This window comes from Tupaia chinensis, unplaced genomic scaffold (genome assembly GCF_000334495.1).
Source record: "Tupaia chinensis unplaced genomic scaffold, TupChi_1.0 Scaffold000063_1, whole genome shotgun sequence".
Taxonomy (NCBI): Eukaryota; Metazoa; Chordata; class Mammalia; order Scandentia; family Tupaiidae; genus Tupaia; species Tupaia belangeri.
In genome coordinates this window covers 28,278-40,282 of record NW_006159521.1, presented here as the reverse complement: position 1 = coordinate 40,282, position 12,005 = coordinate 28,278, and the positions used below count along the sequence as shown (strand labels likewise).

Here is a 12,005-nt window from a genome sequence, read left to right as displayed (position 1 = left end):
GGTTAAGGGTATTGGACTGTCGCCTGGCCAACCATTGAGTCCCAGACCTGGAGGCTTGCTTTCTCACTTTCTCTCTCTCTCTTTCTCTCCCTGGAAATATTAAAATAATAATAATAAGTAAAGTTAAATAAAATAATTCTTTTAAAAATAATTCATTAAATACAGCAAACCCCGCAGTTGCTCAGAGCACCGGTCGCGTTCCAGGCGTTGGCAATCACCGTGAACGGTGGCGGCCTCTTGGAACTGCACAGAGCTTCGCTGCTGCAGGGCCAGGCGGACCGAGGGCTCCCAGCATCTCCCTCCCCAAGGAGGAGCCACCCAACCCCTTCCCTTCCGCAGCGAGGCTGAGCCGGTCCGGGGCCTAAGAGAGGTGGCCAGGCTGAGCATTTGACTGGGAGATCTCTGAGGACTCCTTTCTGACTTCCCTGTTGGAAACCGCTTCACGCAGCACAGGCTCTCCCGGCGCCCTCCTGCGCCTTACCCAGGTAAGAAGCTGACAGTGCCAAAACCTGCAGGGCTCCCAGCAAAATGTTAGCTTAAATTATTTGCATCTTGATTTTGTGTGTGTGTTTTTGTTTTGGTTTTTGGTTTTTGGTTTTTGGGGGTTTTTTAGAGCGATTTTGCAGTAGGGTATGTGTGCTCACCAGGCAGACAGGGATAGAAAGTGAGAAATCACTCCCGGGCGGAGTGGGGGTGGTGGCCATGCCACAATACCTTCTCCATTCTCCTCCTGGGCATGCACGCACATGCGCCTGGTGTGTTTTAAGCCTCCAAGTCTGGGACTCCGATCGCAGTTGGCCACGTGGGAGTCGGTGCTTTAATCACTACGCCACCTGCTGGCCCCCATTTTGCATTTATTTTGAGTAAGTAAAAGAGCTGGGGGGGGGCAGCAGGTGGCGTGGTGGTTAAGGTGCTGGACACTCCCACATGGCCAACCTTGGTTCAAGTACCGAACCTGGTGGCTTGCTTTCTCACTTTCCCTCTCTCTCTGTATCTCTCTCTGGTCAAATGAAAATAAATGAATGAATAAATAAAATTAAATAAATAATTATTTTTTTTTTAAAAAGAGACTGGGTAACTTTTTTTTCTTTTGAGAGATTTTTCCTATAGGAGGTGTGTGATCACCCGAGAGACAGAGACAGGACGCAGGAAGTCCCACATTGCTGACTGCTGTCCAGTCCCAGACCAGGTGGCTTGACAAACAGGCTGGTGCGTGTGCAGGTGTGCCCAAAATCCTGAGAGAAAATGGAGGAGAAGGATCGCGGTGTGGCCATGACCCCGGGGGGGGGGGAGGGGGGGATCTTTCTCTCTCTCTGTCTCTGTCTCTGTCTCTGTCTCTGTCTCTCTCTGGTGAGCACATGTGACCTATAAAATAAAAACAGAAGAATAGCCTTGGAACTAAACCCTGTCTCCTCTAGTGCCGTGGCTTGAATACGTCGCTCAAATTTCCTGTTTAGCTATGGCTGTGCCTATGGGGGAGACTGGGTCAGCTCTGACGAAGCCACAACGCACTGGTAAAAAAAAAATGGGGGCCCAGCAGTTGGCATGGAGGTTATGTCGCTGGACTCCCACATGGCAGCTCGAGTCTGGCTGGATCACACTGGGCGCGTGTGCGTGTGTGTGTGCACGCGTGCCCAAGATCCTAGGACTAGAATGGAGGAGAAAGGATTGCTGTGTGGTCATTCCCCTGGGGAGCGATTCCCCACTTTTCCTCTCATGGTCTCTGTCTGTCTGTCTCTCTCCAGCAAGCACACGCACCCTAAGGCAAAAACCTCTAAAACAATTTTTTTTTTTTTTTAATTAAAGGGCCAGGTCTGGCAGGTGGCCTGGTGGTTAAAGGTGCTGGACTCCCACATGGACAACCGCAGTTTGAGTCCTAGACCTGGTGGCTTGCTTTCTTTCTTTCCCTTTCTCTCTCTGTCTCTGTCTGGTCAAATAAAAAAAAAAAAAAAAAGGGAAAAAATAGAATTAAATTTTAAAAAAAATCAAGTGGCCAGTAAGTAGTGTAGTGGTCACTCTACATGACTGACCTCAGAGACTGACCGCAGTTCAAGTCCCAGACCTGGCAGTTTGAAAATGACACTGGGGAGCCGGCACTGGACTCCTACATGGCTGACCATGGTTTGAGTCCCAGATCGGGCGACTTGCTTTCTCACTATCCCTCTCTCTCTGTGTGTGTCTCTCTCTGGTCAATTTTAAAAAATAATGGTAATGATTTTTTTAATTAAATAAATTATTCTAAAAAAAAATGAAAAAAAAATCACACCAGGTACATGCACATGCATCCCCAAAATCCCAAGGGTGGCCATCCCCCTGCGGGTGATCACTCACTCTCCCTCTCGCTGTCTCTTGGCTTCTCTCTGGTGAGTACACACACCCTCACACCCTGCTGCAAAAACCTTAAAAAAAAAAAAAAAAAGATTCTGCATGGCGACGACTTTGACGCTCCACCTGTTAGCCTGAAAGAACAGCCACGCACACCAGGGCCCGGGGCCCGAAGGCTGGAGCCCGGGAGGAAGCAGGTCACTGCCCATGGACGATGCTTCGCTCTCTCCCTCTCACTGTGCACACATGAACAAAGAAACAGAAAAGAACTTAACAACTGGAGACAATACGAGGTCAGCAGGTGTCACAGCAGTTAAGGCACTGGATCCCCACACTGCTGTCCATGGTTCGAGTCCTAGACTTGGTGGTTTGCTTTCTCACTTTCTCTCTCTCTCTCTCTCTCTTTCTCTTTCTCTCTCTCTCTCTGGTGAGTGCACATGCCCTATAACAAATTTAAAAAAAGAATGATAATAATAAATGAAATTAAATAAATAATTATTTTTAAAAGTGGGGAAGATTTGATCTCTGTTCAAAGGTGGTGTCCTTGGGAGGAGGTTAGGAATGATGTCACAAGGGTGGGGCCCCGTAAGCAGAGGGCCCATCACACAGGCATGACTTCTCTCTGCTTGGTTGCGCCGTGTGACACCCCCAGCAAGAAGACCCTCCCGAGGTATGGGCCTGAATAAATCTTATAAATCGCCCAGTTACAGGTACTTTCTGCTATTAGCAACAAAAAAACTAGAGCATCCAGCAATAAGTGATATGCATTCATCTAAGGAAGAGACTTGATTCCAATAAAATTACACCTTTATGTTTAATAATTATCAAAATTTGTAATGCTTTTTTTTAATCAAAAAGGTACTGCTAATAATTGTAATGATTAATCAATCTGGAAGAAAAAACATGAATGGAGTTTTATAGAATAGAATAAAGTTTATAGAATAGGCCTTTTAATTTGTATTGATTGATTGACTGGCTGGTTGAGTTTTCCATTTGTCAGAGGGCGCAGAAAGAGAAAGAAGGAGAAAACACCCCAACAGGGCATGGTTCTGCTGCAGTCCCTTCAACCCTCCACTCCCCTGGGACTCGGGGCGCACGCCATGTTTCTGAAGCTGCCAGGGGCCGGGATTCAAACTACCGCATGGAATCTGACTTCCTTAACCACAAGGCTCTGGGCTTTTTTTTTTTTTTTTTTCAATTTTAGCTGTAAGGACCAGCAAGTGGTGGTGGTGGTTGAAGCCCTGGACTCCCACTTAGCCCACCGCAGTCTGAGTCCTGGACATGGCGGCTCGCTTTCTCTCTCTGTCTCTGTGTCTCTCTCTGGTGAACGTGTGTGCCCAGTAGCAAAATGTATACATACATATGTATTTAAAGAACTAATTATTTGGGAACCAGCAGTTAGCATAATGGCTATGTCGCTGGACTCCCACGTAGTCGAGCGCGGTTTGCGTCCCGGACCCGGTGGCTTAAACTCACGCCAGGCGCGTGTGCGTGCATGCCCAAGATCCCCGAGAGGAGAATGGAGGAGAAGGGGCTGCGGCGTGATCATCCCCCTGGGGCGTGATTTCTCGCTTTCTGTCTCTATGTCTCTCTCTGTCTGTCTGGTGAGCACACGCGTCCTATAGCGAAACCTCTCAAAAAAAAGAAAAGAAATAATTATTTTAAAATATGTTTTGCTGTAAGGCTTGTAGGCTTGCCAGAGACGTGAAAAGAGATGGGAGAGAGAGAAAATGAGAAGTCACCCCCCCAGCGGGATGGTCGCACCATAATCCCCTCTCTTCCATTATGTCCCAGATTTGGGGCATGTGCACACACAAGGAATATTTTTCAAGCTTCCGGGTCGAAGGCTTAAATTCCTCAGCCTCCTTAACACCACGTCACCATTTGGCCCTAGAATTTTTGGTAAAAAGAATTATTTTTAAATTTTTATTTATTATTATTATTTTATTTTTAGAATGATTTTTGGTATAGGATTCATGCTCTCTCTGGAGAGACAAAGAGATAGAAAGCGAGAAATCACCCCCCCTAGAGGGGATGGCCACACTACAATTCCTTCTCCATTCTCCTCTTGGGATTTTTGGTGTGCACACACATGCACCCAGCGTGAGTTTTAAGCCGCTGGGTCCGGGACTTGAACCACAGTTGACTCTATGGGAGTCTAGCAACATAGCCATTATGCCATCTGCTGGTCCCAATTATTATTATTATTTTTAATTCACCAGAGAGAGACAGAGAGAAGGAAAGTGAGAAAGCAAACTGCCAGGGTTAGCACTCGAACTGTGGTCAACCACGTGAGAGTTCAGCGCCTCTAACCGCCACACCGCCAGATGGTCCTCAGAAAAGAATTTGAACTTAAAAGAATACAAAAAGAAAAGTAAGTAATGTTCTTATTTTGTCATAGAGAGATACAATTAGGTAATCAAATAAAATACTTTCAGGAATACAAGTATATTCTATTTGTATTAAATTATTGCGGAAATGGATATGGAAAAACAAGTTCAAGGAGAAAAAAGAATTACGTAAAAAAAATGTAATTAGAAAAGATGTTTGATAACAAATCTCTTGGGCATTTAGCTTCCATTGAGTATGTTTGTAAAATAATGTAACAGGAGTGCCAATATTTACAGGATTTTCTTTCCTTTTTTTTTTTTAACTTTATTTATTTATTTTAATTTGACAGCGAGAAATCACCCCCCCTAGAGGGGATGGCCACACTACAATTCCTTCTCCATTCTCCTCTTGGGATTTTTGGTGTGCACACACATGCACCCAGCGTGAGTTTTAAGCCGCTGGGTCCGGGACTTGAACCACAGTTGACTCTATGGGAGTCTAGCAACATAGCCATTATGCCATCTGCTGGTCCCAATTATTATTATTATTTTTAATTCACCAGAGAGAGACAGAGAGAAGGAAAGTGAGAAAGCAAACTGCCAGGGTTAGCACTCGAACTGTGGTCAACCACGTGAGAGTTCAGCGCCTCTAACCGCCACACCGCCAGATGGTCCTCAGAAAAGAATTTGAACTTAAAAGAATACAAAAAGAAAAGTAAGTAATGTTCTTATTTTGTCATAGAGAGATACAATTAGGTAATCAAATAAAATACTTTCAGGAATACAAGTATATTCTATTTGTATTAAATTATTGCGGAAATGGATATGGAAAAACAAGTTCAAGGAGAAAAAAGAATTACGTAAAAAAAATGTAATTAGAAAAGATGTTTGATAACAAATCTCTTGGGCATTTAGCTTCCATTGAGTATGTTTGTAAAATAATGTAACAGGAGTGCCAATATTTACAGGATTTTCTTTCCTTTTTTTTTTTTTAACTTTATTTATTTATTTTAATTTGACCAGAGAGGGACAGAGTAAGAGAGAGAGAAAGTGAGAAAGCAAGCTGCCAGGTCCAGGACTTAAACCATGGTGGGCCATGTGGGAGTCCAGAGCCCTCACCATTACTGCTCACTCTGGAGTGCCAATATTTACAATGCACAAAGCATTCATTCTTTGCGTCTATTTAAACATATGTTATCATAGGTTGTGACAAGAAAACTGTGGACATAGTCTGTAAAACATGTAAGGGGAACGTAACTTCTCAGAAAGGTCTAAAGGTTTGGAGAGGAAGACCTTTGTGCGGATGACCTTAACCTGTGGGCCCTGGGGCCAGAACTGAGCACTACGGGGAACAGCGCCGCCTTGTGGCCATCGCGGAGAATGCAGCAGGAAGGAGCCGGGAGTCCCGGAAGGCGGTGAACCCGGACCAGGGCTGAGAAGGATCAGCCTCGCCCCCTCCTGAGAGTCTCTTCCCATTGTAAAATTTGAAAGGGATCCGACCCCCACACAAAGAAACCAGAGAGGTCCAGCAGGTGGGGAGGGCGCTGGATCCCACGTGGGTGACTCCGCTGCGTGAGCCCCACCTGGAGGCTTGGAAAACACCAGGGCCTGTGCGTGTGCCCCAGATCCCAGCGGAATGGAGGAAGGACGGCGGGGCCACCGCCCAGGGGCGCTTTCTCACTTTTCTCTCTCTCCTTTCTCCATTTCTCTCTCTCTCCAGCGAACGCACCGCCCTACGGCAAAAACCTTTTCAAAAATTTAACCTATCATTCATAATAGCAGAAAGTATTTCTAGAATATCAGGTGTAAATATGACAAAAGACCTCTGGAGCCATTTATTAGCTTAACAGAAAGAAGTAAATGAAAAATATATACATGGAGGGCCTGAAGACGGCACAGTGGTTGCGTTGCTGGACTCCCACATGGCTGACCGCGGTTCAAGTCCTGGATCCAGTGCTTGAAACTCAGGTTGGGTGTGTGTGCATCATATCCAGAATCCTGGGAAGACAGTGGGGGAGAAGGGATTGTGGTGTGGCCATTGTGCCGCAGGGGGGTGGGGGTGGTTTCTTACTTTCCCTCTCACTGTCTCTGTCTCTCTCTCTCTCTCCTCCAGGTGAGCGTACACTCTCTAAGGCAAAAACCTGAAAAAAAAAATTATATATATACCTGGAAAAATATATCAAGGTCACAAACTGGTAGATTCAGTGTCATTAAGTTGAGAAATTCTCCCCGATTTAATCTACAAATTCAAATCAATTTCAATTAGAAATTCCAACAAAGGGGGGCCAGCAATGGCATGGTGGTTAAGGGCACTGGACTCCCACGTGGTCAACCACAGTTCAAGTCCCAGACCTAGTGGCTTGCTTTCTTGCTTGCTTTCCCCCTCTCTCTTTCTCTCTTTTTTTTGGGGGGGAGAAGTTTTTGCTATAGGGCATATGCACTCGCCAGACAGACAGAGAGAGAGAGAGAGACAGAAAGCGAGAAATCACCCCCCAGGGGGGATGGCCATGCCACAATCCCTTCTCCTCCATTCTCCTCTCGGGATCTTGGGCACGCACGCACACGCACCCGGCATGAGTTTAAGCCACCGGGTCCAGGACTTGAACCACGGTTGACTACATGGGAGTCCAGGGACATTACGCTAAATGCTAGTCCCTAAAATAAATCATTCTTTTTTTTTAATAATTATTTTATGTTAACTTTATTTCTTTATTTGCTTATTTATTTTTTTTAATTTGGCGAGAGAGAGAGAAAGAGACAGAGAAAGTGAGAAAGCAAGTCACCAGGTCCGGGACTCGAACCATGGTCGCCCATCTGGGAGTCCAGCACCCTTAACCACCACGCCACCTGCCAGCCCCAATCATTCTTTTTTAAAAATTAATCTTCCTTGTAGTTCCCTAACCAGGGAACACTTAGGACCCATCCAGACTGAAGCATAACAGAGACCAGAACATTCGTGTCTCCTAAAACCCAGCAGCTCAGACACAGCCTCGACTCGGGCTGACCCAGTAGTTTGGTGAATAAGCTCGGCGCACAGGGGCCTTGACCCCACATGGCCAGCGATGGTTCAAATCCTGCCCATTCCAGCCTCAAAATGGTGCTTTCTCTCTGGTGCAAGAGCGCACACCCTCTGGGAAGAGGAAGGAAAGGAGAAAGGGAAGGAGACTTTTTTTAAGTCCCGATGAAAGAGAGCTCCAAACGTTCAGAACCCACCTTTTCCTCCCTCGCACCCCGCCCTTAGCCCCTCAGCCTCTCACGAGCCCCGCAAGGTGTAGCCCCATCATAAGCCGCGGCCATGCATCTCCACGGGGCTCTTCAGCCTCCTGCTATGTGCGAACCACAGCAAGTGCACGCAGCACCGAGATGTGTGTGGGGGTGACTCTCGTGAACGTGCCCAGTGTTTAAGACAGATTTAAGAAACCACTACAAGGGTGCTGTAGTGGATAAGGTGCTGGCTCCCACACAGCCGACCATGGTTCAAGTCCTGGACATGGCTTAAACTCACGCCGGGCGCGTGAGAGAAGAATGGAGGAGAAGGGATTGCAGCATGGTCATCCTCCCTAGGGGTGATTTCTTGCTTCCTGCCTCTCTGTCTCTCCAACACATGCATATGTCGCATAGCAAAATCTCTTTCAAACAACAACAATAAAAAAAAGAAAACTGGTACAAAAGGCAGCATGTCTATGCATCTGTTTGCGTGAAATGCTCAGAACAGGCCCCTTGGAGCCAGCAGATTCGCGATTCCGCGGGCATGTGGGGTGGGTAGTGACTACCAAGGTGTGCAGAGTCTTTTACAGAGTGGTGAGAAAGTGTTCTAAAATTAGATTGTGATCGTACAAATGTGAATACACTAAAAACTATTGAATTGTACGCTTTTTCCTTTTTCTTTTTGTTGTTGAATTGTACACTTTATTGGGTGAATTGTATGGCTTTTGAATTATATCCAACAAATCTGACTTTAAAATGTACTGGACGGGGCCAGCAGGTGGCGTGGAGGTTCAGAGGGCTGGTGGCCGGATCCCACAGGGCCAACCGTGCAGCTCGAGTCTGGACCCCACGGCTTGAAAATCATGCCACGTGTGTGGGTGGACATCCCTCAAATCGCAGAAGGAGAATAGAGAAGGAGAGATTGGGGTGTGGCCATCGTCCCTGGGGGTGGTTTCTCACCTTCCCTCTCTCTGTCTCTCTCTGGTGAGTGCACATCACAAGGACAGGAGCCTGATAGCAAAAAAAAAAAAAAAAAAAAGAAAGAAAGAAAGAAAAAAAGGAAACTGTGGGCCAGCAGGTGGCATGGTGCTTGAGGCACTGGACTCCCACATGCCCAACCACAGCTCGAGCCTCGGACCTGGCAGCTTACTTTCTCATCCTCTCCCTCAGAGGAGTGCCTGTGGCCCTAGAGCAAAGTAAATAGTAATTAGTTTAATTTAAAATTCTAGAAAAAAATGTATCGGGCAAATTTAAATCACATATAGGTCAAATATGATTGCTTTGGCCTGCAGTGGGCTGCTTGGTAGGGTGGCTGGATCCTACATGGCCGACTGGGTGGTTCAAGTCCTGGGCCCAGACGGGGGCTTGAGAAACATGGGGAGTGGGAGGGGTATGTGTGTGTGCTGCCCCAAAACCCACAGAGGAGGGAAAGACAGGAGAGAAGGGACTGCTGCAAGACCATGCCCAGGGGCAGTCATTTCTCTTTCTCTCTGGTGAGCGTGCATGTCCAATAGCAAAATCTAAACAGGAAAAAAATGTATGCGTAATTGATTTTCCTACCACAGGAATCGGCAAAGGGAGAGGTTCATTTCAGAAAGGTGTGTAAGTTGGAAAGCGGAAAATTTTTTATTTTTTACATTTTTAAAAAGAATTGTTTAATTTTAGGAACCAGCAGTTGGCATAATGGCTATGTCGCTGGATTCCCATGTATTTGACTGCGGTTCGAGTCCCGGACCCAGTGGCTTAAACTCACTCCAGGTACATGTGCGTGCGTGCCCAAGATCTCGAGAGGAGAATGGAGGAGAAGGGATTGCGACGTGGCCATCCCCCCTGCAGGGTGATATCTCGCTTTCTATATCTATGTCTCTCTCTGTCTTTCTGACCAGCGCACGCACCCTATAGTAAAAACCTCTAAAAAAAAAAGAAAGAAAGAAAACAGAAAACCTTAATTTCATTTATTATATTTCCAGACACACACACAAAGAAAGTGAGAAAGCAGCCCTTGAACCACCGTAGGCCATGTGGGAGTCCACCACCTCGCCACCTGCTGGCCTGACTTTTTTTTTTTTTTTTAGGGTTTGCCATAGGGCACATGCGCTCACGCTCACCTCACCTCACTGGCAGAGAGGAAAGTGAGAAATCACTTGGGGAGGGAGTGTCAATCCCTTCTAGGATTTTGGGCACACATGCACACTCGCCCAGGATCGCACTGCCAGGTCGGGGACTCGAACCACGTTTGTGGGCCATGTGGGAGTTCAGCGCCTTCACCGCACCACCTGCCGGCCCTACAGCAGGAAGAGTTGGTTTCCCTTCCGGATGTGGCAGGTTCCTTTGGAAGGAGCGATGTATATACCCAGGGAGCCTGCAGCTGAGCGCAGAGGGGACTCGACGTCTGACACCGAGCTGCAAGATTTCACCCCTCCACAGCTGCGCCGGCATGGGGCGGGCGAGACCCGGAACCGCGCAGTTCCCGTTACACGGAACGTGGCCTGCAATCTCGAACGGCAAGACACGAAGGCGGAGCCACGCGTGGATTCTCCGGGGCGCACGCCGAGGCACAGCAGACACGAGCCCCCGCGCCGCTGAGCAGAAGGACAGCTCCAAGCCTCCCGGTCCCCTCCCAGACCCTATCACCGAGGGGAGGGAACACTCTCCTGAATTTTGTGTCACTCGTTTATTTGCTGAGTCTTTTCCTTTTCAGTTTAGTAGCAGTCTTTAGTTAAAAGAAATCAAACACAGACGCACAAACACTTGTACACTAAACAGACAAAACAGTCTGTGCAAGCACGCCTACATGCGAGGCAGCCCGGCCTCCATTTCTCCCCCTAGAGGCGGCAGAGAGGCTCTCTGCGGATCGCGGGTGGAGCGGCGGCTTATTTGCATACCCACAGTGCATTGCGCAGAGTATAAGTTAAAAGGGTAAAATTTTTAAAAACTAATTCGTACATATTTGGTTAAAAAATATATTTTTTATTTTACAAAATAAGATAAAGATTTTTCTCGAGCTTCAGCATCTGGGAGTTAATTAGCCACCATCAATGCACTGGGAGTTTTTGTTACCCGAGTGGGAGCCATGGCGGCACCACGTCATACTCTGGTTTCTCTTCAGATCGTATAAATCTTTCGCCTTTTACTAAAGATTTCCGTGGAGAGGAACAATTCTGAGTCTTAAACCAATTTTTTGAGGCCTTGCTCTGGCAGGGCTACTATAATTTGTGTACAAAAATAGGTGTTTTTGTTGGGAGTTTGTATATATGGGTGGGGTTTTTGTGTTTACCTGCGTGAGGTCTGCTCTGGTGTCCACGTGGTAGTGGGTTTTTGCTGTTTTCCAAGTTGGGCTTTTCCGGTGTTCTAAGTAGTTTTTGGCATTAGTTTTTTCCTTTTTTTTTTTCCGGGCTTAGGTTTCTTCAGGCTTAGGGTATCGTATTACAGTTTGCTTTGTACCTCCATTAAAGCGCCTCCTGGGGTCCTGTGGCTCACTAGGCTGTAGGTAGTCAGTCAGTGACCTGTTGCTTCTTCAGTCCTTAGGGTACTCAGAGGTAAAGTCGCGCGTTCTTGTTTTTTTTGTTTGTTTGTTCAAAGAATTATTTAACTTTATTCATTTACTTTTAGTTTGACCAGAGAGAGAGAAGGTGAGAAAGCAAGCCACTAAGTCCAGGACCTGAACCGAGATCGACCATGTGGGAACGTCCAGCGCCTTAATCGCCTTAATCACCATTATCTTTTTCGATGTTTAAAACTTTTAAACCCTGGGGTTGATACTCTTTTTCTTTAGCCTGATTTTTTTTTTTTTTTAAGTTTGCTAGACAGGGCATTTTCTAGAGAGAGGGAGACCACCCTCAGTGCGTCCTGGTCTCTCCTCAATTTCTTCCCCTTCTTCCTATTGCACACACCTGCGAGGGAGAGAGCAAGCCCACAGTGGGCCAGCGGAGAACTAGCAGCTGGCATGGTGGTTCCAGGACTAGCAGCTGGCATGGTGGTTCCATCGCTGGATTCTACAAGGCGGTTTGAGTCCCAGAACCAGTGTCTTGAAAATCATGCTGCAGGGGGCCGGCAGGTGGCGGTAGTTAAGGGCACTGGACTCCCCCATGGCTGACTGCGGTTTGAGTCCCAGACCTGGCAGCTTGCTTTCTCACTTTCCTT

The 12,005-nt window shown here is 46.9% G+C and overlaps 1 non-coding gene across 1 annotated transcript; it reads left to right on the top strand.

The window, feature by feature from the left end:
* The first annotated feature begins 10,951 nt into the window (after window positions 1-10,951).
* Window positions 10,952-11,067, top strand: LOC114004989 (U5 spliceosomal RNA). Its single transcript, XR_003546930.1, has one exon. It is a non-coding gene; the product is annotated as a U5 spliceosomal RNA (small nuclear RNA).
* The last annotated feature ends 938 nt before the right edge of the window (window positions 11,068-12,005 follow it).